This window comes from Balaenoptera physalus (genome assembly GCF_965194825.1).
Source record: "Balaenoptera physalus genome assembly, chromosome: 12".
NCBI lineage: Eukaryota > Metazoa > Chordata > Mammalia > Artiodactyla > Balaenopteridae > Balaenoptera > Balaenoptera physalus.
In genome coordinates, this window is record NC_138897.1 from 59,552,390 (window position 1) to 59,580,385 (window position 27,996).

A 27,996-nucleotide genomic window follows, 5' to 3' on the forward strand; every position below is an offset into this window, starting at 1 on the left:
CCATAAAAATCCTAACTGAAGGGGTTCTGAGACCTTCCAGGTGATGAAGAGACCTGGAGGTTCTGGGAGGGTGGCTCACCTGGAAGCCCCACACCCCTTCCCACATACCTTGCCCTGCGCATCTCTTCCATCGCCTGTTTCCGAGTTGTATCCTTTTATAATAAACCAGTAACTAATAAACTTTTCCTGAGTTGTTAGCCATTACAGCAAATTATCAAACCCAAGGAGGTGTCATGGGAAATCCCAATTTACAGCAGTTAGACAGAAGTTGTGAGTAATGTGTAGACTCACTATTTGCAACCTTGGTATTTTCATAAGTAATGAAATAGAGATAAATGAGATAGGAAATTTTAGGTGAACTCTTCAGGCATAATTATGTTTTAGGTATGTCTATTTAAAAATAGATTCTCCAAGGACTTCCCTGGTTGCCCAGTGGTTCAGACTCCACGCTTCCAACGCAGGGGGCCCGGGTTCCATCCCTGGTCAGGGAACTAAGATCCCACATGCCACGAGGCATGGCCAAAAATGAAAAAAATAAAATAAATAAAAATTGAAAATAAAAATAGTTTCTCCAGACTTTTGGTAACTTGAAACTTTAAAGTTTTGCTAAATTAAGTTAAATGACAGGAATTCATTGAATATCCAGGTCATTTCAAATAAGATAAAATACTGAAACATTAATTGCTAAACAAGTCTATCTACTTTTGTCTTCTTATGAGAGAAAAACTAAACGTGTTTGGGTTTATTAGACACATCCTGTACCACGTTGAGGAAAGAAACTATGTCATGAGAAACTAACATAATATTGTAAATCCACTATACTTCAATTAAAAAAAATTATGCTATGAGGAAATGTATGTTTCTAGAGGTTATAGAATATGTTCATAAAGTTTGCCAATGGGGAAACGGTGGTATGACAAACAGTCCACAATTGCTTACTTCTTAGTTTTCACCAGAAATTCAGGTTTTTAAGAGTTGGGAATTTTAATTAATGTAACTAAAACTAAAAATTAATATGGAAAACATCTTTGTATGCAAGGAAAAAGGTATAAGGAATGGAAATGCATTTTGTTAAGGGAAAGAAAGTAGGGGACAAATTCATATGGATATAGAAAGTTGTAGAAGATTTGCAAGCGAAAATAAAGAATCCATAGAAACGAATTCTATGGGACTTCCCTGGTGGCAAAGTGGTTAAGAACCTGCCTGCCAATGCAGGGGACACGGGTTTGATCCATCGTCTGGGAATACCCCACATGCCGCGGAGCAACTAAGCAGTGTGCCACAACTACTGAGCCCACGTGCTGCAACTACTGAAGCCCGCGTGCTCTAGGGCCCATGTGCTGCAACTACTGAGCCTGTGTGCTGCAACTACTGAAGCCCACGCACTGCAACAAGAGAAGCCACCACAATGAGAAGCCCGCACACCACAACGAAGAGTAGCTCCCACTCACCACAACCAGAGAAAGCCTGCATGCAGCAACGAAGACCCAACGCAGCCAAAAATTAAAATAAAAAAAAAAAAAAAAAAAAGGAATTCAATGTGTGGTCAGGATTAAGATCAGAATGAATTTAATTGAGTCAATGAATTTTAAGATTAAAGGTAACATGGTACAAAACTTGAATATGTTTTCTTTGTTAAGAGAACAAATTTTTTTGTGGGGAATACTGAGCTGCTAACTTTACCTTTTAAATAATTTGTTCTAACTCTCTATATTTGCTTTTGAAATCTTTTATTGTCACTTTGTTAAGTGAATAAGTATTGTTTCATGGTGACCTATGATCTATTTGACCAAGTGTTTTGAAAGTTGGTATACAACACTTCCATTCCCCAAACTGAGGCAAGAATACACCGTTTCAGCAAGAAGTAGCCAGAGCAGCTGTCGCCCCATTCCCTCAAAAGATTTGGGGAAAGTTAAAACAGGAGTGGGGACTGAAACCAAATCCCCCTAAAACCAAGTTCCATTACCAAGTTTATGGTTAATATCTCTATCCAAAACTTTATCCCCTTTCTTGTCCCCTCTGACCTCAATGCGGTGCTAACTGAACACTAATCAACCAGAATCAGATGCCTAAAACTGCTGTTGTAGATATCATCAGTAATATACAAACTCAGGTCATTTCTCCAGGGCAAGATGAGCTAACAGACCCCCGAGCCATGGACCACCTGACTGGGAGAATCATAAACCAGAAACATCCTGACTCCCAAAACTATGATTGAGAAATGTCACAAGACCATGGTTAATCCCAGCCCCTTTGCTCTTCCCCTTTAAGAATATCCCTAACTCAAAGGCCAAGTTGGAGCGGACCTGAGGCTTGTCTCCCACTCCCTTGCATGGCACCCTGTAACAAATCCTTACTTTGCTACAAACTCCTGCTGTCAGAGTTTGGCTTTCTGCACTGCAGACACACAAGCCCTTTGCTCAGTTCCAGAGCCTGGGACATCTTACACCAAGAAAATTAAGTACTACTCAAAACATGATGTGGATACATCAAAAGTGTACAGGAACCATCTTGAAGAGGCTCTTGCTGGCTAAATAGAGGATGAATTTGAGCATCAAAATGAATGACACTAATAGATTATAACCTGTTGACTAAAAAGAAGATCCAAAAATCACTCTGATATAAATAAATGAGGGAGAAGGGAAGATTTTCTTTCAGAATCCCAACTAATAAACGTAGAAGGAATTACACAGAAAAGTATTACTTTGCAGCCATCATTTCAATAATCAATTCAGGCAAGACTCATTCATGGAGTCTAAAACTATTTTCCCACATATCACTTATTAATGAAAAAGAGAAAAATGCTAACTTTACAGTGGAGAAACGTGACAGATATCACCTTACCTAAGCAGAATTAATATTGCTAATAATGGGACGGACTAACAAGGTGTGCCTCCTGATGGGCTACACTAGGAACGACACAATACCCTTGATATATCAGTAGTATTCCTGCCCTAATTCATAATCTAAATCTAATCACGAGGAAGCACAGACAAATCCTCAATGAGGTACCCTGTACAAAACAAGCATTCTGATTTTTCAAAAATATCAACACCATGAAAGATAAAGGCTGAAGAACTAACTATTCAGATTAAAGGAGACTAAAGAGACATAACTAAATGCAGTGGGTTACATTCTGGATTTTTGTTATAAAGGACACTATTAGGACAACTAGAAAAATTTTGATTATGGACTGCGACATTAACTCCTATGGGCTGCTGTTTAAAAAATAAGTAAATATGGGCTTCCCTGGTGGCTCAGTGGTTAAGAATCCGCCTGCCAATGCAGGGGACATGGGTTCGAGCCCTGGTCCGGGAAGATCCCACATGCCACAGAGCAACTAAGCCCGTGCGCCACAACTACTGAGCCTGTGCTCTAGAGCCCGCGAGCCACAACTACTAAGCCCACGTGCCACAACTACTTTAGCCCACACGCCTACAGCCCGTGCTCTGCAACAAGAGAAGCCACCACAATGAGAAGCCGGCGCACCGCAACAAAGAGTAGCCTCCGCTCACCGCAACCAGGGAAAGCCCGCACGCAGCAACAAAGACCCAATGCGGCCAAAAATAAATAAATAAATGAATAAATTTATAAAAAATAAATAAATTTTTTAAAAAAGGCTTAAAACAACAGAAATGTATTCTCTCATAGTAATGGAGGCTGGAAGTCCAAAATCAAGGTGCCAGCAGGACCATGCTCCCTCTGAAACTCTGGATAGAATCTTTCTTGCCTCCTCCTAACTTCTGGTTGTGGCTGGCAATCCTTGGGACTCCTTCGCTTGCAGCTGCATCACTCCAATCTCTGCCTCTATCGTCACATGGCATTTTCCTCTTCTTATCAGTACACCAGTCATACTGAATAAGGGCCCACCCTAATTCAGTATGACTTCATTTTAACTTGATTACATCTGCAAAGACCCTATTTCCAAATAAGGTCACATTCATGATACTGGGGATTAGAACTTTTGGGGGAACACAATTCAACCTACAACAATTGTCTATCAGATAACTGTATTATAGTGATGTTAAAATTCCTGAATTCAATTGACTGTACTGTCGGTGTATAAGAAAATGTCCCTGATTTAGAAAATATACACTGAAGTAATTAAGGGTGATGAGAATGATGTTTGCAACTAACTTTCAAGGTGGGGATGTGGGGAGGATACCCACACACATATACAAGAAAGGAATGACAAAATCAAATGTGGCAAAATGTTAGCAACTCTTCTGAAACTTTGAAATTATTTCCAAATAACAAGTTTTTCTAAAACCACACATGACATAATACCTATGAATAAGCTTAACAACAAATGTTCAGAGTCTATATTAAAAAAATAAAACTGTGGGATATAAAGAACCTTAATAAATGAAACAAACCATTTATTTTTAGACAATAAGATCCATTATTATAAAGGTATCCATTCTTCCCTAAATAAATCTAAATAATTAACATTATCTAGATCAAAATCACAATGTTCATATGGAAAAGTAAATGCATAAGAATAGCTGAGAAATTTTTAAAAAAAGAAAAATGAGGAAATTTGTCCCACTAGTAATCACAACCTCATGGTTAAGAGTATAGGCTCTGGAGTCAGAGTTGGTGACAGTCCTAGCTTGTAACTTGAATAAATATAACTTCTCAAAACCTATTTCTTCACCTGTAAAAATAAAGATATTGAGAATACTTAACTCAATTGCTTGCTTTGGCAGCACATAAACCAAAATTTGAACGATACAGAGAAGATTAGCATGGCCCTTGTGCAAGGACAGGCACATCTGTGAAGTGTTCCATATTTAAAGAAAAAAAAGAAAGAAAATCCTTTCATTAAATAAAATGGCTACCGGTCAGAATATTTAAGCCAGATTTTCAAAAGAAAAAAGAATACCTAACTCTGGGTTTTGTGAGAAATGAATCAGGTAAAATAGGTTAAAGTATTCACCACTGTGACTGGTACACACGTAATAATACGCATTAGCTGCTGCTCCTGCTGTTGTTACTGGGATCATGATCATCCTCATCATCAAGCTATGCGGTACTGGCATAGGAATAAACAAGTAAATATCTGGAAAACAAAGAGTGCCCCAAAACAAGCCTGAGAGTAAAAGAATTTGTAAATGCTAAATGTGGCATTTTGAATCTGTGGAAAAAGGAGAGATTTAATAAACAGCATTGGTGAGCTCTATCATCTGAGGAAAGAAAAAAGGAATTGGATCCTTATCTCACAACATATATAAGTTTCAGAGTAAACAGTTAAATTATTTGTAACATAAAACAAAACAAAAACCTATAAATAGAATTTTAAAAATTATTGTCAGCTGTGGAAAGTATTCTTAGAACACAAAATTCACAAGTTACAAAAGGAAAATTATTTGTAATACCTTAAGATAAAAGAAAAACATTAAACAAAATAAAGACAAGCAGAGATATGAAGTTTGCAACATAAAGGATTAATATCTATTGTACACGAAGAATCTGTAAAAATCTTTAAGAAAAAGACAACCCAAGAGCAAGATTGGCAATGGTTATGAGCAAGCACAGAAAAATGCACAGTAGACTTCAACTGAAAAAGCAAATAAAAATAACTTTGAGGTATCTTTGTTCACATATATAACTAACAAAAATAAAACAATGTTCACAGATATTATGGGATAAACACACATGCTTATCCCATACTCCAGTTTAATTTTCCTTAAAAAAAAAAATCCGGAAATACATAAAAAGAGCTTTAAACCTGTTAATATCCCTGACTCTGAATATCAAAAAGATAAAGCAAAGTCTATAGTGCCATTAGAAGACTTAATTACAGAAAGGGGAAAATAAAACAGACCCAAAAAAAAAAAAAAATTGGAAAAGGAATCACTGACCCTTGCTGTTAGAAGGAAACTAAGCTTTATCAGGTCCGACCACTCACCAACACAGGAAAGTACCACTGACAGATGATCTAGAGCCAGTATTTACTCAGACTACAAAGAGGTGGTTCAACAATTCAAGAAAGCACTGCTGGACAACTAACTGTTAAAAATTACTTCTCTGTAACATTCCAATTGTTTATAAATGGTAACTGTTTAATGAACTGTTACAGAATTTTGTCCAAATTCAAAGGCAACTTTCAGCGTCTGCATTTATTAAAATTCACCTTTTAAGGCAACATTTAATCATTTTTCTTTTTTTTTGAGATGTCTGTCTCCATGATTTCTTTCTTTTTATTAAATTTTGTTTTTATTTTTTGGCTGCATTGGGTCTTTGTTGCTGCCCACGGGCTTTCTCTAGTTGCAGCGAGTGGGGGCTACTCTTCCTTGCGGTGCATGGGCTTCTCATTGCGGTGGCTTCTCTTTGTTGCAGAGCACGGGCTCTAGGCGCACGGGCTTCAGTAGTTGCAGCATGCGGGCTCAACAGTTGTGGCTCGCAGGCTCTAGAGCGCAGCTCAGTAGTTGTGGCGCACAAGCTTAGCTGCTCCGTGGCATGTGGGATCTTCCCGGACCAGGGATCAAACCCGTGTCCCCTGGCAGGCAGATTCTTAACCACTGTGTCACCAGGGAAGTCCACCATGATTTCTTTCTATTACCAGTGGGGTCCTGGGAATATCAGAAATGTCTTTCAGAACCTTCAGATGGAATTCTTCTGGACCTAGAAGCCTGAAATCAGTCAAAGCTAGATGCCCTCTTACTATCTACTATCTAGTTTCTTATACTTTTTTCCTAGCTTTTCCATTAAAGAGCATCCTCTTGTTACAGAAGTTAGGAGATTAAAAAGAAGACATGCTAGCTGTTTCTTATGATCTATCATTTCGACTTTCTGAAGTTGTGGATCTGTGGCTTCTTTCTTACTTCTGGCTGTGATTATCTTGAAGAATCGTCTACGTTGTCATTAGTTTTTCCTTCTTCTAAGCATCAATCATCCTAAAAATCCTATTCATCCTCTGACAACCTAAGAGGTTCCTGACTCTCTCTTCTACTTGACCTTTATTACGAGTTCCTCCTTCTGACTTAAAAAAAAAAATCAAAAACAAAAACTAAGCCCCAGTAGGAGTGGCTTAAGGGGGTGCGGAGAAGGGGAAGTGTGAGGTGAGACTGGGGAAAGGGAGGTTTAGCTCCATCATAATTTCCACCTGCCACTATTCCCCCCCAAATTCTTTGATATGGCTAATTACTGTCTTTCCTCAATCACTAAAAGTGCTATCTAAATGTATTTAGATAAAAGCCCCATTCTACTCTGACCCCCTTCCTTACCAGGGTGCTTCTCAAACTTCTCACATAAAAAAGCCTGGGGAATTCATTCCTTTAGGTGGTACACTGCCCATTAGAATCTTAAACCATCACCGTTAGTTTGCTTCTGTACCAATATTGTTGCCCGAATTAAGAAGATACCATCTGGGGGCTTCCCTAGTGGCACAGTGGTTAAGAATCCGCCTGCCAATGCAGGGGACATGGGTTCCAGCCCTGGTCTGGGAAGATCCCACATGCCACGGAGCAACTAAGCCCGTGCGCCACAACTACTGAGCCTGTGCTCTAGAGCCCGTGAGCCACAACTACTGAGCCTGCGTGCTGCAACTAATGAAGCCCACGCGTCTAGAGCCCGTACTCCACAACAAGCGAAGCCACCACAATGAGAAGCCTGAGCACCGCAACAAAGAGTAGCCCCTGCTTGCTGCAACTAGAGAAAGCCCGCGAGCAGCAACGAAGACCCAATGGCAGCCAAAAACATAAAAATTAAATAAATAAATAAACAAAATAAATTTAAAAAAAAAAGAAGATACCATCTGTGCCCACACCTTTCAAATAAATATTCTAATCATATTTATACAACTAAATAGTGTATTTCCATATACCTAACTCATTCAACTACTACGTTACTTCCTGTTCCCTTCTGTGGCAGAGACAGCTACTTTTCCACTAAAAATGCCTTCTCCCCTTCTATGGTGTAAAGTTGTCACTGGAAGGTAGCTGCCCTGTCAAGGACTATCTGTCTCAGTTCTACCTACAACCAGATACAAGCATATGACTCAATCAGTGTAAGGGGAACTAATGTGTGCCAGAGTTTTTAAGAAGCATGGCTGTTAAAGATATAGTTAGAGACTATGATATAAAGAAAAGAAACCCACTTATTCTTACTTCTCCTTAACATTTACGAGTCACTGCTAAATCGAATCTCAGTTTCTTCATCAAACTCAAGTAGAGTGTTTATCTGAATTCATCCTGAGCATTAATGCCATTGTTTAGCACTGGGCCCGCCACTCCAAGGAGTCTTGAGGTTACTTACTGCATGAGTTTTCAGTGAGAAGCTGGCTGCTGACACTCCTTTCTCCTATGCCCATGGTAAGCAAATATTGCCAGCGAACTGCTGTACTTGCCCATATTTTAAAAATATTTAATACGTGCCTACTATGTGCTGTTGTTCTAGATACTTGGGATAACTTCAGTAAACAAAATAAAGATCCCTACCCTCATGGAGCTTACCTAGTGGAAGCCAGTCTAAGCTCATAGAGTTGGTACAACAGGGTATTTTATTTATTTTTTGGCTGCGCTGCGTGGCATGCAGGATTCTAGTTCCCCCAACCAGGGATGGAACCCATGCTCCCTGCAGTGGGAGCGTGGACTCTTCACCACTGGACCACTGGGGAGTCCCTGGCACAACAGTTTAAAACCTATCTGCTAACCCTTATGTAGACTCAGTAAACACAGGCAGTGATGGAACCGTTGGCAGTGATGTGTGGAGTTGTACTGCGGATATTCTGTGTGGGATAATAATGCAACAAAATCAAGCTGTATTCCCATAGAAAACAATGCTCCAGCTTATAAGAGAGGACAAAGGGTACATTCTTAGATACAATGGAAGAAATAAAAGGAAGCCAAAGAAGAAAAGGCTTCTAAGGTGGTGAAGGAAATCACTGTCAATGGAACTTGACACAGTGGCAAAAGAGTAGCAAACAAAATTTCCATTTAGAGCTTTAGATGAGACTCTTCATGCAGAGAGTGAGGAATTCATGGAACAATAAGATTTAAAGGAACAAGCCAGGGCTTCCCTGGTGGCGCAGTGGTTAAGAATCCACCTGCCAATGCGGGGGACATGGGTTCGAGCCCTGGTCCGGGAAGATCCCACATGCCACAGAGCAACTAGGCCCGTGTGCCACAACTACTGAGCCTGCGCACTACAACTACTGAAGCCCGCGTGCCTAGAGCCCGTGCTCTGCAACAAGAGAAGCCACCACAATGAGAAGCCTGCGCACCACAACAAAGAGGAGTCCCTGCTGGCCGCAACCAGAGAAAAGCCCACGCGCAGCAACGAAGACCCAACGCAGCCAAAAAAATAAAATAAGTAATAAAAATTTTAAATAAATAAATAAAAGAACAAGCCAATGTGGAAGAATTCTACTGGATTTCCTTAAGAAGGAAATGCAGCTTTGAATGTTGGCGAGTCTGTACCAAGGTGCAGGAAACCACCATCCTACTGACAGAGCAAATCAGAAAGTGTGCTCTCTTTCTGCAGCACGCACCTGAAACATGATGGAGGACAATTTAGACAATACAGAGCTTCCATCTATTTCTACTAACTCATCTAGGAATAAATCATATACTTAGTAGAAAAGAAGGCAATATTGCACAGTAGAAGGAAAACTGATTTGAGCATAAACTATATATATGTATATAAATATATATGGGGGGAGGCAGACTATAGACATACAGACTATATGTATACTTTACAAACCCAAACTTACAAAAGAACCACATTTACTCCAGTTGAGTTAGAGTAATAACCCACTTCTGCATGCTCCTTTGTTCCTATGATGAATTTTTTTCTTTTTGGCTACGCCACACAGCTTGTGGGAGGCTTGTGGGATCTTGGTTCCCCGACCAGGGATTGAACCCGGGCCCTCGGCAGTGAAAGCGTAGAGTCCTAACCACTGGACAGCCAGGGAATTCCCTGATGAATTAAATTTAGATAGGAAAAAAACCTGATTGGAAGAACATGCAAACACTGTCTCTGTAATGTGGGCTGTAGCTACAGTTTAGTTAGTGTAATAACCCAATTTTTTAGCTCATATAATAGTTGACATCAACACCCATCATGAAATATGCACCACAAAGCTAATTCCATTAAAAAGAAAAGTGGAAGTGTTGAAAATTCTCAGCCCAATACAAATGTACAGTTTACGGAAGAAGGAAAAAGATTAAAAAATCACCCTTTCCATCATTGCTCCTTATCCCTAAGGAAGGTGTCTTATAGGAAACAGTCTTGCTGTCAGTTATTCAGTCACATCAACGAGTCATGTGACCTTAGCCAATTACATATACTTACTGATCCTCAGTTTCTTTGTGTGTAATAAAAGCCTATCTTATGCATGATTCCTGTGTGTTTCTTGAATGCCTTTTCAAAGATTTAACTTAAACGTGAAAATGTATATGAATGTATAGCAAAGCATCTGACATAAAACAGGCTTTCTTGGGACTTCCCTGGTGGTCCAGTGGTAAAGAATCCGCCTTCCAATGCAGGGGACGGGGGTTCAATCCCTGGTCAGGGAACTAAGATCCCACGTGCTGCAGGGCAACTAAGTCCCCATACCACAACTACTGAGCTCGCGTGCCTCAACGAGAGGGCCCGTGTGCTGCAAACTACAGAGCCCACGTGCTCTGAAGCCCACACGCCACAACTAGAGAGAAGCCCGTGTGCCAAAACGAAGAGCCCACGCCGCAATGAAAGATCCCGCATGCCGCAACTGAGACCCGATGCAGCCAAAAAATTTTTTAAAAGAAAATAAATAAATAAAATCTAAAAATAAAAAATAAAACAGGCTTTCCTCCGTCTTTACCCAATACCCAACAGAAGGAGTGAATGGGTGGGAAAAAGAAAAAAGGACACAAAAAAGAAAATTATAAACTTCATACTACATCCACTTCTCATTTTTCCTCTTCTACTCTCCTCATTTTTGTTTCTCATTCCCAATCTTTTGACCTGTTTCCATTTCTCACACTGGGTCAGGGTAGGAAGCAAGTTTCACAGTGCCTAGCAAGCAGGTGGGAGGAACTAGGGAAGCTTCTGTCCTTAAATTAAGCTCAGAGTCCTAGCATCCTAATATGGAGCTCATAACAGTGATTTTTAAATAGTGAAAAGCAGGGAAAGTGGGGAGGGAGGACAACTGGCAAGGCTACAGGTTATCCACTGTATAATCAGAGCGTTTAGTAGGCCAAGTATTTCATTTGCTCAAAGAGCTCAGCAAATTTAAAAAAAAAAAACACACACACAAAAACACAAAACTTAAAATCAATCAGAACATATTTACCACAGAAACACTGTTGTATCTTTATGTTAGGTTTTTACAAATAAACTCCAATGGGCTGCCCAGAAATCTAACCAAAAAGGCTAACCTTACGGAAAAGAACTTTTTCTGGGAAAAATATTCTGATTTTCCACCTTATAATTTTAGTTTCTTTTCTTTTCCTTCCTTCTCTTTCTACAAAATCTATTATGCAAACCTTAAAAAGCTAACCATTTTCAAATGCCCATGCTTATTTTGTTCTAAACGTTAACTACATGTATTAAAGAAAAATATCCAAAACAATTAGTCTGCGCTTTTGTCAATTAAAAAAGATGTTTTAATGTCAGTGACTCTTTTCCCGATACAATGCAGCAAAGCTGTCATCCCGTCATAACTACCTGTTAACTGACATCACAACTATGTGCTTCAATGAATCATTCAGTCCTTTTCTAATTTTACTGCAAAAGAAATCTGAAATGTTTTTTTAAAAGCCTTGCTTTCAAATGTGTTTTCTTATAGTAAATCTTCTGTATAGGTGTTGTGGAGCCTGTGTATGTGAGTCACAAGTATCTGTAATGAACTAACATCTAGAAAAACATCAAGTCTTCCCGCCTAGAGAATTGAATCGGTTTACTTGAGGCTAAATCTATGTAGTACAAAGGGATTTATTAAAGCTTCAGATGTATCACACCCTAACACCCATCAAAAATCAGAGAAGTATTCTAATGGATTATCACACTAAAAAGGTCAATCTAAAAAATTTATAACAGCCTCATAATTATAGCCAGTTCCACCCAACTGTGAATTCCTAGAAGGTAGTAGTCATGCTGCAATCATTTTTATAACATCAAAACTGGCATAGTATTTGTTGCACCACAGGTTTAATAAATGTCCACTTAATGAATGGAATACACTTTATTTGCCTGAGAAAGTCCAGGGTCAAGTCTGTGGGTCAGTTTTTTACCCTAACTTTTATTTACCTGATATCTAATTGTATTTCAAATTCTAGACTCTAAAACATTTCCTTAAAATTTTATCAATATAAAAACTTCAACTGCAGTAGAGCCACATATTTAAATAAGGCTGAAAGAATATTAGAAAACATCTGGCCCAACTGTACCCCCGTTTCAAATGGTGAAGCTGAGGCCTATGAAGTTCAATGAATTGACCAAGGCCACACAGCTCTTCACTGTCACAAGTGGAATTAAAATCCAGATGGTCTTCTACCTTTTAGTCTTGTCCTTATTACACCATGTTACCTTCTCTGCTCCTTTTCAAATGCCTGACTGCTATTAATTAAAAAGTATCCAGGGCTTCCCTGGTGGCGCAGTGGTTGAGAATCTGCCTGCTAATGCAGGGGACGCGGGTTCGGGCCCTGGTCTGGGAGGATCCCACATGCCGCGGAGCGGCTGGGCCCGTGAGCCACAACTGCTGAGCCTGCGCGTCTGGAGCCTGTGCTCCGCAACAAGAGAGGCCGCGACGGTCAGAGGCCTGCGCACCGCGATGAAGAGTGGCCCCCGCTCGCCGCAGCTGGAGAAAGCCCTCGCACAGAAACGAAGACCCAACACAACCAAAAATAAATAAATTAATTAATTAATTTAAAAAAAAAAAAAAGTATCCATAATATGAAAATACTAATTGCATCAGAACAAATGTAAGAAATCAATAAACTTGGGACTTCCCTGGTGGCGCAGTGGTTGAGAATCCACCTGCCAATGCAGGGAACATGGGTTCGATCCCTGGTCCGGGAAGATCCCACATGCCGCGGAGCAACTAAGCCCGTGTGCCGTAACTACTGAGCCTGAGCTCTAGAGCCCACGAGCCACAACTCCTGTGCCCTCGCGCTGCAACTACTGAAGCCCGCGTGCCTGGAGCCCGTGCTCCGCAACAAGAGAAGCCCGCGCACCACGACAAAGAGCGGCCCCCGCTCTCCACAACTGGAGAAAGCCCGCACAGCAATGAAGACCCAACACAGCCAAAAAAAAAATCAATAAACTTGCCATGAAACAGTTGTAAGTATTAACTTATACAGCAAAAGCCACCAATTTTCTCCACCCCACCGCAATTTCTACTTAACGCTAAGAAACTAAAAGTTACATTTAAAAAATTAGAGAAGTGACTAGCCTCTGTAATCAGTTTAAGAAAACCTAAGGTCTACATATATTGTTAGGAACAGAGGCTGAAACCAGACAATCTTTAGGTTTCAGTGGTCAGTCTTTTCCTCCCAGTACTTCCTGCCTCCACCCCCACCAATAATTCAGCAGACATACCCTATGACCTATGCATTCTTTCACAGATTACATCAAGAAAACAAGGATTTCTTTTTCTTTTTGTCCTTGGAATATACGAATATTATCACAATTATAATACTGACTGTCACTAATACCATGATAGGATACCCCCGCCAAAAAAAATTGTTTTTTTAATTTTTGGCTGCACTGCGTGGCATCAGGATCCCCGTTCTTCGACTAGAGATCGAACCTGCACTCCCTGCAATGGAAGCGTGGAGTCTTAACCATTAGACCACCAGGGAAGTCCCCCAGATGTACTTTTTTTTACAATCTAGGATCTTGGGCTTTCAACATTCACTAAAATAGTAAAAAAACACTTATTTAAAATAAACCTTACTAGAAACTAGTATAACCCCAACTACAAAGAGTTTCCAGTTTATGTTAGAAATATCAAAATGACCTTTAAGTTCACATTTAAAGTTTAAACTTTTTAAAGTTTTATAAAATCATTTTCTAGACCAAAACTTTTGAGGGTTAAAGATCTAAAGAACTTGTTTTAACATCAGCTTCTGAAAAAGTACTAAGCTACTTTTGTAAAATTTTACTACAGGTATACCTTAAAAACATGTTGTGTGGGGAGAAAGTCTGTATATATAAACTCATAAATATACACAGAACCACATCCCTGAATACAACTCAAAAGGATTTATTCTATTAGAGACTGTTCTCAAAGATTCATATAAAACAGTTCCTTGCCACAGTGAGTTCTAAGTCAAGTATATCACAGTCATGGAAAGAAATAATTAGAATGCAAGGAGAAATGTGCTTTGATACCAGCATTCTGTGGGAGCACAGAGAAGGGGGTCAACACACCACTGTCTTGTTAAGTATGTGCCACGATAACAATGTGTACTTGTTAATGTTCAAGTGTACAGTCTTCCGTACTTCTTCCTTCCTTCTGGTTATACCAGTTTGAGAGCTACTTCTCCCAATACTCTCTATTCCCCATCCCAAATTAGCCAAATCCTGAACCACTAAATTCCACAGCCAGAACGAGCAACAGGAATTGTCTAGATTTTCCAACGGTAGTGGTAAATGAGAGGACAAGATGCTGCTGCTCTTTGCTTGGCACACTGAGCAACGTTTCAGAGGCAGCAAAATTTGCCTGCGGCCTCTTCCAGTCTGGGGCTTGCCATAGAGAGCTGATGCTGTATCTGCGTTTGCTGAGGTCCATCTTCTCACACCTCAGGAATAAAGAACAACAGGAAAAATAATCTAGGGTTCCTACTTGCAAAACTCCAGCAGTCACAGGGGATATGCCATGCGCAGCTAGTTCTAGAAATAATCCCTTTTGAAGGTCTTCCACTTCCTGGAAGAAAAGCAGGGAGTCCAAAGAACCTGCATATCAGCTCTGCCACCCGCCAAGCAACAGTAACAGCGGCAGCACTTCGAAGAGACACGGGTTAAAACGGCACAGAGTATATGGTATACGCTTCAGAGAACCTGAAATCACATATATACTCAAATTAGGGAAACTGAAGGGCACTGCTGTCCCGGGTTGCAGGGTGGCGGGGGGGGAGCAGAGGCATAGCTCAGCCCATCGGTAACCTCACTGTACATTATCCTGTACTCTGAAATTACAGGATTCCCTTTCTTTCCTGGAGTGAGCTTCAAGATCTTAAAGAGTAACACCAGGTAAACCTAACCCAGACCAGGATGTGTTGCTATCAAGTCTGCTAGTTCCAAGACAACAGTGGCGCTGCTGCAGCCAACGATTCCTTGGCACACAGACACGTTAAAATGATCCTGGCAGCGGCACTGGCTCTTCTCTTTCACCCTCTTGTTACTGTAGCTCCTTTTGCTAAATCTGCCTCTGAGTTTAGACAGGAGCTGGATGGTTCATAATCACCCAGCAGCTGTAGCTGAGCAATAGGCAGCCTAATTGTGGCGCCGGAGCAGCTGAGAGGAAGAAAAGAGAGACTACATACCCTACCATAGCCACACAAACCGCCGCACACACTACCAATCAGATACCAAGGTACTTTAACAGGAACAGATGATTTCCTTTAAAGAAAAGCAGTTGTACCTCGCTAGAGGAACTTGTATTTGTATTACAGACCTGTTTAAACGTGAACTGAAGGTGACCTAAGCCATGTAGGGTTCTGAACAATGGAAGATCTTAACTAAAACTTCCTGTAAATATTCACACAACAAAGCCAGCACCACAAACATCACCTTTGTAACATAACTGAAAGTTCCTGTGATATAAGAACTTGGTACAGCCATGATCTCCTCTTCAGCTCTACATTACCACAGTGCAAAGCAACCACACCAACAACTACCACAGCAAGCCATTACACAAAGCAAGTAAAGTAGCATAAGGCAGCAATTCACAGCATTTTGGAAACTCCAACACCATAATGTCATTTGAAACAAAACACCATTTCTTTAGGTGCTATACAGCACATCTTCATAAAGTCTGAGTAAATGAAAACTTATTTTATGCTGAGAATTTTAAGACATCCTTAAGAGTATCAAATCGCAGGCTGAAATTACCAATCTAAAGAATTATTGTTCCAGAAAACTGAAAATGGATGAAAGACTTATTACCTTGATGCCATAGTTAAATTTTGAGTCTTAACTGTCATGTTATCATAATCTTCTGAAAAATAGGGCATATTTTATATTTGATGACAGAACAGTGTTCCCTAGTTTAATAAACATATTTTGATTACCTACTATTTGTCATGTACAACATACAAAACTGAAGAGGATTTAAAGTTAGTTAAACCTGGTGTATTTCCTCAAAATATTAACATAATTAACATATGTTATTTACCTGTGAAAGTAGTTACATACGCCAGCTGGTATTTCCCAGTTATGGTTTAATAGGTCTAACCCTGTTTGCAAAGGGCAGCCCAGCAGTATTCTAAAGTCAGTCACCAAATACTAAGTCCTTTAGCGAAACACCTTATACACTGTAAAGTACATTACACACAGGCTTCTTTAAAAAGGGAAAAAAAAAAGTTTCACATAAACTAAAACACAGACACAGAAAACCAATCATGGCTTAATGAACTGTACGCTTGAACTATACCACCATCAGGGTAAAGAACTTTGCCACCACTTCAGGAGCCAGGTCCCAATCACAGCCTCCTCCCTCCTCTTTTATCTTTACTTTTACAGAAATCACTTCCTTGCAGGTTTTTAAAAAATACATAGTTTTACCCCCCCGAGTTTGCATTCCTAGATACCAGACCTTAATACTGCTCTCTAAAAATGTTTGACGTTAGGCTTCTTTTTTTAACATAATGCTAATAGAAACTAATAATAAATAACATCTATGCTAAACAGACTCACTAGATTAAGAGCTAAACATATTTATAAAGAAAAATTACATTAATAAATTATTTACTGCCTAAAAGGATGCAAATTTGAACTCTACATAAACAACTCTTAAAGCATGTGTCGGTAACATTTCATTTACACTGGGTCCTTGCTATCTTTTAGGATATTTATTCTTTTAACATTACATACCATGAAGGAAATTTATTTGCATAGACGTTGATTTTTCAGCTTGAGAATTCACTGATTTAAAAAAAAAAAACTTGAACCATGTATTAATATTATACTTCAGCCATAAGACAAATTCCACCTATCCCAGAAGATAGGTCAAAGCTGTAATTTCACTTTCGGTTGAACAGAAAGGAGTCAATTTTGTGGTTTATGAAGTCAGCAAAAACGTACTGCAAAATTAAAGCTATTATAACATTATGGTGGTTATGGCAGAGTACATATTTTAAGAGCCCTTTTATACTTTATCCTGGAAACATGAATGTGAACTGTCTTGTACTTAGATTCAGATCAAAGTCATTTGTTTTTTTTTCATTAGGACCCAATGAATTGTCAACCAGCATTAAAAATCTCCACTGAGGTTTAGCTAATGTCCCAAAATTAAAATACAATTACACTTCCTTTTCTTAAAGGGTCAACTATGGCAGGGATCTAATATATTAGTAAAAACAGAACAAAACATAATGAAATATAACTTTCTTACAGAATAGATGAAAATCACATGTGACACATACAAGATCCTTGGCTTCTAATACAAGACACTCCTTCATTACCTGTCCATTCAAAATGTTTCCTGTCCACTGTGTGCCAACCATTGTGCTAGTTAATACATTAGATTTACCACATACTTTGCCTTAAATGCCTACAGTCACGTGTACCTATTTAGTAATATTTTCCTTAGCGTGTAATTTAACCACAGATAATTTAACAGGATGGTTTAAACACACTTAGAATTATCAAGTTAACTTTGCTACTGCAATCCTGCAGTTGCAATGCACGAGTATACCACCATCATACACATGTATACGTGAGATCATCTATGTGAACACACATTCCGGTGGGAACATATACACATAATAAATGGCTTGAACATAAAGTTTGATTCCAGTGGAGACTCAGCTTTTCATTTCCCTAACAATTTATAAATCGTCAGACCGTGTGTCATGCCGTGCCTGTTTTAATTAATGAAGCAGAAAATAATTCTACCAAATCCAAACCATGTTGGGTCCCACCCACTACAGAACAAAAATTAAAGCAGTCCCTACCCTACATCGGATTTGATTTTCTAAGAGCTTCTTAAAACAACGTTGCCCCATGCCCAATAAAGCAAAAGCTGGAAGCAATTATCAAGAAGAAAAACACACATTAAAACAAAATTTTCTGTAACACATGTCGACAGAGAACCGAACCAAATGGGAGACGAGTGTCATAACACTAAAAGTGCACGCTGAACAGCATATTTCCCAACCCCCAACCCAAAACAAAGGAAAACTTTAACATGTTGCGGTTTTCAATCAAACCTAGCGCAGCAAGAGGCGAGCGGGCCCCTCCCCCGCCCGCTCTCCCGGCACAGTTGCCACCCCGCGTCCGCCGACAGGCAGACCCCCGACCCCGGGGACGGAAAGGGGCCGCTGCTCCCGCTCCTTACTTCGGCCAAAAGAAACCTCGCCGGCCCCTCGCCGGGCGGCCAGCACAACCTCAGAGACGCGGGTGCGGGTGTCCCGGCGCTCCCAGGACCTTAGGTCGGACTTGGGCGGGACCGGGAAGGAATGGACTGGGCGGAGACCGAGGCAGAGGGCGAGCAGGTAGCGCCGGGAAGGACACACGCCCGTCGGGCGAGCCGGGCCGGGGGAGGGGAGAAGTTTCTCCCCAACTTCCCGACTCGGAGCCGGCGGAGAGCGGCGGCGCCTCCGGGCGCTGGCAGGCGCCGGGCCTAGCGCTGCGGGGCCGGGATCGGCCGCCCCCTGCTCTGCCCGCGGGGCCCCGAAGCGTCCTTACCTGCGCTCCAGCCGCGCTCGTATGAGTCGCCGCAGCGGCGGGGAAGGGTGGCGGGGAGGGGGCGGCGGGCGGAGGGGAGGCCCGCGGGGCCCTCTCCGTCCTCCACCTCCTCGTCCCGGGCGCCGAGCGGCAGCGACGACGGCACAGCCGGCCGGGAACTCGCTACTTCAGGAGGGAATTCCCGGGCTCCCCAACCCCGCGGCCTCACGCTCCACCTCCTCCCCGCGCGGTACCCGCCCTCACTCCCGGCCCCGCCCCCCCGTGCAGGGGCGGGGGCGGGCTACCTGCGCGCGCGGCCGCCCGCTCACCGGAACTCGCGCTGCGCCCGACCGGGCTCCCGCGACCCCGCCTTCCGACGCCGGCGCGCGTCCCTTCGGGTTGCGGGCCGCCCTCCAGCCGTCCCGGTCGGCGGCGAGACCGAGTTACTAATCCCGACCCAACATGGCGGCGGGGTCCGGGGCGGATTCCCGAGGCGGCGCAGGCTGAGGGGGCGTGAGGAGGAGGCGCTTCTCCACAGGGAAAGCAGGCCCACAGCGCCCCCTCCCCACGCGCGGAACCTGCGGCTCGGCTGCCGCGGAAGATAGGGTGGGGTGCCTCGGCCTTTCTCTTTTCCCCTCGCCCCGCTCTCTGTAGTGCCGAGGGCTTTGTTTTCGTGGGGGAGTACAGGAGTTTGGGGGTTGGCTGTTTGCTCTTCAGTACTATGCTTCCGCACCCTTTGTCGTGGATAGTAAAATCTCAGCCCAGCCAGGGGGGTGTTACTAACACCCTCATCACCAGCCTGATCGCCGTCCAGAAACGCTCGCGTCTGGCCTCCTTCCGATCCAGGGATCCTGTCCCAGCCCCAGGAGCTTCCTGTTGACTGTAGGTCGAACCAGCCTTGCCGGGAGAGGGAACCGAAGCCGAGTTTTGTTGGCGACTCTCCCAGTAATGGTGGCTTTGGCTTGTCTTGGGACAGCGTGTTCTCAGGCGATGCTGGCAACGTCCCAGAGGAGGAACTGGGGCAGGTATTATTGTCCCGTTTGACAGCTGTGGAAACTGAGGCTGCCACCGCAACGAACGTGGAGCAGCCACAACTAGAATCCTGCTCATCTGAATCCAAGCACCTTTCCTACTGGCCTTGCAGCCAGTCGCTGAAGCAGAAGGAAGAGGGTCCAGAAGGTCCAGAATGAACTGGGAAAAAATGAGGGTCATTCAGGGTCCAGAAGGGCTGAATATTGAGTGTCTTCTGCTGAAATCACTTCTGCCCTGACAGACTCTCAGATTAACTTCCTCTTCGTATTTCCTCTTTGGTGGGGTTATCAGAACTATTAATGTTGGGATTGTTGGTTTCCTTTGTGGTTTTTAGCGAAATTCAGAATCATCTTCGACAAATAAGAAATGGTACAATCATATGTGTCAGTATTCTGGTATTCTAGAAACTTAGGAAATGCATATAAGGGTTTGAAAAAAAATTTTTTTCAGCTCACTAAATGAGCCAAAGATAGGCATAGGCATTCACATTAACTAAAAGGTAACATCGTGCTTTATATGATTTAGCTGCTAAAACTTCATTTGCCCTTGACTGTCTTGGGCATTAAAATTTTCATGTAAATTTATATTTAGCTTTTTTTTTTAACTAGAAAATAAATTCCTTGAGCTGCTACTTTTCTAAACTTCTATGTAAAATAGAGATAGTATTTTTTTGTTCTAAACTCTCAGCCTCAAAAAAATCAACTCAAAAATACTAGTTTACTCCAGTTCAAGGGATGAAGTGGCTTTGAAGATGTTCTGTATGGAGTTTTAAAGATGGGAGAGGGTGTCAAAATCCTACATGTTTTGTTATACTCACTTATCTTCACTTTTCTTCCCTTAACCCTCATTTTAATTCTTTTTATTACTTCATTCCCTGTTTTCTCTTTTGGAATATTCATCTAACAACATCAAGCTTCAGTCTGTAAATATTCTGGAGACTTTTCAATCTGGAGTCTCACTTATCTCCAGGCGTATTTAAAACAAACGGGACAAAGAGAATCTCTAAAGCCTCACTGAGTTTGGTATAATAGAAATTGCTTTCAAGTGAAAATCTGTTCATTTGTGAAAAGGACAAATGAAGAAGCACACCCCTGTGTCCCTCCCACACAGCAGGGAGGTCTGGTATGTATGGGTTAAGGAGTGATAAGGAACCTAATCATGGAATCCCTGGGCGAGTCTGCTGGATGAAAAAGCTAGGGGAAAACGTGAAATAAATTAATGAAATAGGTTAAGTCCCTACAAAAGTGAAACACATCGTTTATTTAAGTTTATTAATGCTTACAATTATTTGACTGATGGAAAGCCTGAAGGATTTGGAGTTTCGTTGGGGCCCACTCCCTCTCACCCTGGAACATGTAATTTTGCCAGGAAGTGGTTGTGTGTGGAATAAACCTCTCCTGCCTGTGTCGGTCATCTGCTGCTGTTGCTGCTTGCATCACTGAGGCTGTGATGATGATTTTCTCTTCCTGGTAACTAGAGAGCCTGCAGTCCTACACAGGTGCAGGCACTGGTCTCTGCTCTTTAATGACTATCCTCACTACCACCCCCTCCCCCACAAACGCCTTCCACCATAACCATTCAAAGCTTGGATCTCCTTAAGTCACGGTGCCTCGGGTTATCTACACCACCTCAGCCTTGCCTCCTCCACCTGGCCAATTAGGGCAAATACGAGGAGCCCTCTAAACAAAGACAGGGAAAATCGAGCAAAAGGCAAGTATCCATCCTTGAATGTTAGGCTTGTTGTGCCAAGCTCTGTGGCGAGATGCCATACAATTTCTGCTGCCTTCATCACCTCCAGGACTGGTGCACACCTGGGCAAGATCTGTCTAAGAGAAGCAATCCACTGGATGTGTAAGGACACCTCCTACAATGAATAGATACAAGAAACGGCGATCTTATGTGAGCTGCAGCAAATCCAGCCCATCGTTTTGCCCTGTATTGTTGCTCTCTCCAGTGTCTAACTTACTGCCTGCCTGGTCTACAATCTTAGATTTCCACCCTGTGCCTGGTGTGCCTCCGCAGCTCCGGGACTATTTGTTGGAAATCTAGTCTTTGCTGTTGGAATCTATTTCGGCATCATCTAGGTTTATTTTTCTGACTTCAGTTCTTCCTAGTTCTCTTGTAGTTTCGTCCCAGGCCTGTTATACCTAGCGAAGTCCCTACCAGTGTCAGCAGCTCCAGCTCCCCGGGTACCACTCTGCCTGTTCCTAGATAGCCTTCGCCATAACTTCAGACTTTCATGCTCTCAACTTGGTTCATCACTCTGTTCTGTGACAGCAGTTTCTAAGCTTGATGGCACTTGGCATCTTCTCACATGCTGTCTGCCTTGCAGAATATAGCATGCAGTGGACACCTTTTGAGGGTGTCTGTTTAACCCAAGGTCCTCTACTCTGAGAACCAGTCCTCTCCCAATAGCCGGAGTGTAGCCCTTTGATCTGAGTACCCCCTACTCTCAGGCTCCAGCTTGGAATTTGGAATTTTGAGGGAGTGACACAAAGGTGACTCAGAGGTTATTCATGATGGTGTGGTGGAGTTCAGGGTCCAGTGGCATAAGGTGAGTGTCCAGGGGTAGGGAGGGTCCAGGAGCAGCAAGTGTGCAGTGCTGCTGGCGCCTGCATCCTAAGCAGACCATCCCTATGGCAGGACCTGGACTCTGCCCCGCCTCCCTTGGTTCCTGCCTGAGCCTGCTCCACCAGTCCTCCTGTTCATTCTCTGAACTTCCAAAATTAAGTTCTCTTTCTGCTTAAATTAAGTGGAGACCTTCTGTTCTTTGCAAATAAGAGCCACTGTTAGTTTCTGCTACTTACTCATACTGCTGACAGTAAACTCAAGTGCTGTGAGGGCAGCACTTCCTGCCCCCTGCACACAGTGGGGGTGGGTGAGGGCTGGGGGAGCTGGTTTTCAGAGAGAGGATGAAGCAGATGCATAGTGAGAAGCTTTTCTGGGGATAAGAGCTTGTAGGACCCCAATGCTAACTCTAGTTGCCTTGAGCCACATGTAACACCCCAAGAGTAGAACATAGCTGGCAAATCAGTCCCTCCTCCAGCTGCCAGGGGCAGTCATTGCTTTTTTTTTTTTTTTAATTTTTTATTTATTTTTGGCTGTGTTGGGTCTTCGTTGCAGTGTGAGGGCTTTTCATTGTGGTGGCTTCTCTTGTTGTGGAGCATGGGCTCTAGGTGTGCAGGCTTCAGTGGTTGCAGCACGCAGGCTCAGTAGTTGTGCCTCGCGAGCTCTAGAGCGCAGGCTCAGTAGTTGTGGCGCACGGGCTTAGTTGCTCTGAGGCATGTGGGATCTTCCCAGACCAGGGATCGAACCTGTGTCCCCTGCATTGACAGGTGGATTCTTAACCACTGTGCCACCAGGGAAGTCCAGTCATTGCTTTTACATTGCAGCAGGCATCTACCCTTTCTCCCAGAGCACTACCTCCGTCCTCAAAATCCTTCTCAACACAACGATTCAGGCAGCAAACACCTGAAATTGATGTTAGATGTTGAAACCCATTTGATACCTCTGCCCTATAGGCTTATAATTTCCTCCCAAGATCTATATGTGCAAGTCCTGTAGCCATTCCCAAGTGTTTGACCTGATACATTAAGCTGATGTGTGGTCAGTGTCTCTGACAGTGAGTATAAACACCACTGAAATTGCTACCAGATTGCTACTTCCTGGAAATCTTTACAAATGGGTTATAAAAAGTAGAACATAACTTTGCTTAAAGGCAAGAAGTTAGAATGTTTACCTACGTCAAAGGTTTAGAAAAGAAACTATAAATCAGTCATGCTCTTATCTCTTAAATAAACTAACATCAGATCATGAAACATAAAGGACTGGAATCAGGGAACTCTTTTTTATTAGATATTTTGCAAGCTAACACTGCAGTTGGGGTTTAAAAATACGTTTGGAATGAATCTATGTCTTTGAAAAACTCTTTTAACATTGTTTTAAAGCTAGGCTTTCTTTTTGCACTTTCAATGGTATAGATCATTATTTTTTGCATTGTGTCTGAGCAATTAAAATCTGACAAGATCTTATTATATGAGGTACACCATAATGCACTTTTAATTCTTTAGCAAAGTGTATTTACGCTTCTTTTACTTGTATATGAAGAAGGCTTTTGAGTACTTGAAATGGCTACTTAATTGCTCTTCTTTCTAGGGGAATATCTTACATAACAAATATCTAACATAAGATCTATGCTTTGATGAAATGTCTTAGGTCATGTGAATGAATTAATGTGACTGCAACACCGATACCAGGGTTGTAAAAACCATGGCTGTCTCTTATTGAGCCCTTACCATATGCCAGGTGCTTTACCTGAGTCCTTCACTGAATCCTCATGATCACTCTGGAGGTTAGTAGTATTATTCCCATTTGCAGATTGGATCCCATTGCAGAAAAGAAATTATTTTTTAAATGTATTTCAATGACTATGTAAAACAGCATTTGTTTCTCCAAATTCTAAAATAATTAAAATTGGTAAACTGCCTTTATAATTAGGAAATATAAATAAGAAATGTGGGATTCTACAAATTTCATAGGAAATTCTTTAATGTATAATTTTGTATCTCTAAGAAAGGGTTGGGGACAAACTTAAAAAGATGTATGAGATTAACCTAAAAAGAATGAATTCAATTCAGAAAAAACTATGAATTGAATATTAACTTTCTGGAGATTAGTATTTGGCATCTATCAAGGCAGTCTTCCAATGACACCTCCCTCGAACCATGGTCTTCATTTGAAGAACCAAATATCTGAGAAATGACTATATGTACAGCATATATAATTACCTGGCCAAATAAAAAGTATGTAGGTTAAATGAATGTTAAGGTTTATATTTTAATCTGCCAAGGCTAGGTAACTGTAGTTAAGCCTTCCATGGTAACGTAACTCAGTGATTAGAGTCAGTAAAACAGCTAGTCACCCAAACTAGGTAAGGTTGTTTAATATTTTAAAAATCAGCTGATTCATTCATAAAGCATTCATAGACTATCTCCTGACAAATTCTGTATATTTCAGTTTATGCTGTATTAAAAGAGATCTTATGACTTTATTAACTTGAAGGATTGGAAAATTAATGGCAGTATACTTTCTTTGTATTGAAATTCAACAAATGAAATATTAATAGATTTTCAAAGATTTTATGTGGATTTTTTTTTCAGGGAAAAAGGAATTAATATCCTACCAAATTTAATGTTAAAATACATAGTTTTCTTTTGGATATTCATTGGAGACTAATACAATCGTTTTTACATTTTATACCTAATTTAATTTAAAAAATTTTTTTGTTTTGCTTAAAAGAGCTAGCCACTATTTTTTAAAATTATCTTTTAGCTTTATTGTCATTATCATCATTTTCATTTCTTTATAGTGGACTAATCTACAACCATTTCAAATTTTTGAGCCCTGAGTTCTGGTCATTAATTCCTGTGGGCCTATGTCCTTCTGAATATTTGAAAGCATGTTTACTAAAGAATCAACAGCCATGCACTGAAGAATCAAAGCGTACAATGACTCACACTAAAGAGGATGCTATTTAAATAATCCAAATGTGACTAACTTCAAAGTAGAGATTTTTTTTTTTGGACACCTGGTAATTTTGGCATAAAATAGAAAATTGGCATTCATGCTCATTTCACGTAAAATTAATTCCAACAAGTTAAAATAGAAGCAGAGCTGGGGACCAAGGAATGGATGTTTTGTTTTGAAAACCAGACTGGAAATTCTGTTTATATTATAGTAAGGCCCTTTTAAAATTTATTTGAACTTCTGTTCAGGAAAATATTTAGATTTTCCTTAGCCCTCTTAAGGACCTATTGTCTAGTTGTGGATTTTATTTGAAAACCTTGAAACAGAAAAAAAAATTCTTCCTTTTGTCAAAGTCTCCAAGCCTCACATATTCTCTTTAAAAATCACCAGTCTCATTTCCTTTGAGATGATGAGCTATACATCCAAAGAACAAAGCATTTCCTGAGTCTGTTTAGAGTACATAGGATTAGTTCCTAAGTGTTTGTCATGTACCCTCAAGAACCTGGTAGAAAGTAAAAAACAAAACAAGAAAGCCAGAAACCTCCCAAAGAATATAGAAATTTATATAAAATCTTGAGATGGTAAATAGCACAGAATTACATAAAGTCCTAGCAAGTATTTGATAAATTTGGTCATTTAGACGTATAAACACTTATTAAGTTTTACGTTCCTTAAGATAGAAAGCTATGACAGTGGAAAGATGTTTGGACTGGGAATAAATACTAATTCTGGTCCAACTGCTAGTGGATATGGGGTTTCTTTTCTTTTTTTTTTTTTTTTTAATTTGTTTGTCATTTATTTTTATTATTGAGCTGAATTATTCTTTGTACATTCTGGATACAAGTGCCTTATGAGACATAATGATTTGCAGGAATGTTCTCCCATTCTGTGGGTTGTCTTTTCACTTTTTAAAAATTATTTATTTATTTTTGGCTGCGTTGGGTCTTGTTGCTGCGCACGGGCTTCCTCTAGTTGTGGCGAGTGGGGCCTACTCTTCTTTGCGGTGCGCGGGCTTCTCATTTCGGTGGCTTCTCTTATTGCAGAGCACAGGCTCTAGGTGCGTGGGCTTCAGCAGTTGTGGCGCACGGGCTTAGTTGCTCCACGGCATGTGGGATCTTCCCGGACCAGGGATTGAACCCGTGTCCCCTGCATTGGCAGGTGGATTCCTAACCACTGTGCCACCAGGGAAGTCCTGGACAGGGGGTTTCTTTAGGGGTGAAGAAAGTATCCTGGAATCGGATAGTGGTAATGGTTGCACAACTTTGTGAATAAACTAAAAACCACTGAATTGTACACTTCAAAGGGTGAATTTTGTGGCATGTAAATTGTATCTTGATTAAAAGAAAATTCTGGTTCCAGAATTTTATGCCCTTCTGTAACTATGTAATCTTTTTTCCCCAGCTTTATTGAGGTATAATTGACACATAACATTGTGTAAGTTTAAGGCTTGCAAGGTGATGATTTTGATACCCGTATATATTGTGAAATGATTACCACAATAAGGTTAGTTAGCACATCAAACACCATTTATGCTACATAGACTAGATCAAAGGAATAAGTATAAAGTACATAAATGTAGGGAAGTAAATGCCATTATGTAATTTCCAATGGAAAGAGTAGGATACTGGGACAACTGACTATCCATTTGGAGAAAGAAAAATTTCTCTTGAAGGTTTTGTGTAAATTTATTGGCCATTCATATTTCTAATTTTGTGAACTGTCCTTTACCAACTTTGCATTTAGGTGTGATTGTCTTTATGAATTTGTAAGTGTCCTATTTTGAGATTTTGAATTCTTCATTTTTCATAAACGATGGCAACATTTCCTCCAAGTTTTCATGTGCCATTTAACTTTATTTGTAGGTTTTCTTTTAATACAGAGAACTTGAGAAATATTTTATTCCATTTATCAATCTCTTCCTTTTTGGTTTCTTTTAAATCACCAGTCTTAAAATTTCCTTTCCAACCTAAAATTATTTATATATATTTTCCTAGTATTTTTGTGATTTTATTTTGCATTAAAAAATTTAGTCCGTTTGAATATGTTTGATGTTGTAGGACATGAAGTAGCAATCTTATTTTTCTTTTTTTTTCTAAATGGATAGTCAGTTGTCCCACTATTCTCTTCTTTCCACTAGGATTACATTTATCTCTTTTTCTTGCCTGATTGTTCTGACTAGGAGTTCCAGGACTAGGTTGAATAGGAATTGTGAGAGTGGGCACTTTTGTCTCATTCCTGATTTTATAGGAAAAGCTTTTCACTTTTCACTATTGAGTGTGATATTAGCTATGAGTTTCTTAGATATAGTTTATATTATGTGAGCTATGTTCCTTCTACACTCAATTTCTTGAGAGCTTTGATCATGAAAGGGTGTTGAATTTTGTCAGATGTTTTTTCTGCATCTATTGAGATCATATAATTTTTATCCTTCATTCTATTAATGTGATGTATCACGTTTCTTAGCTATATAATCTTAAGTAAGTTTCCCAGGTTCTTAAGACTTCAGTTTTTCCACCGTAAGTGAAGGGGTTTTATTAGAGCAATGCTTTTTACACCGTGGTTTGCAGTCCTTAGTGAGTGGCAAAATCAATTTAGTGGAGGGCAACCAGCATCTTAAAAAAA

At 40.8% G+C, this 27,996-nt stretch overlaps 1 protein-coding gene and 1 long non-coding RNA gene across 6 annotated transcripts in view; both read right to left on the reverse strand.

Moving 5' to 3' along the window:
- The window catches only part of YES1 (YES proto-oncogene 1, Src family tyrosine kinase), a 76,704-nt gene extending 57,436 nt beyond the window's left edge, over positions 1–19,268 (reverse strand). Inside the window, exon 1 of one of the 5 annotated variants that reach the window (XM_082418707.1) lies at positions 19,146–19,268. The gene's annotated coding sequence lies outside the window, so the exon portion shown is untranslated. Of the gene's footprint in view, positions 1–14,773; positions 14,952–18,487; positions 18,506–18,837; positions 18,966–19,145 lie in introns of those variants that run through there. The other 4 variants (XM_082418705.1, XM_082418704.1, XM_082418708.1 and 1 more) reach the window with 4 other exon arrangements.
- Positions 19,269–19,426: 158 nt separating this feature from the next.
- LOC309640279 overlaps positions 19,427–27,996 on the reverse strand; it is a 47,503-nt gene continuing 38,933 nt past the window's right edge. The window contains exon 3 of the long non-coding RNA XR_014252157.1: positions 19,427–27,986. This is a non-coding gene — a long non-coding RNA (uncharacterized lncRNA). The remainder of the gene's footprint in view (positions 27,987–27,996) is intronic.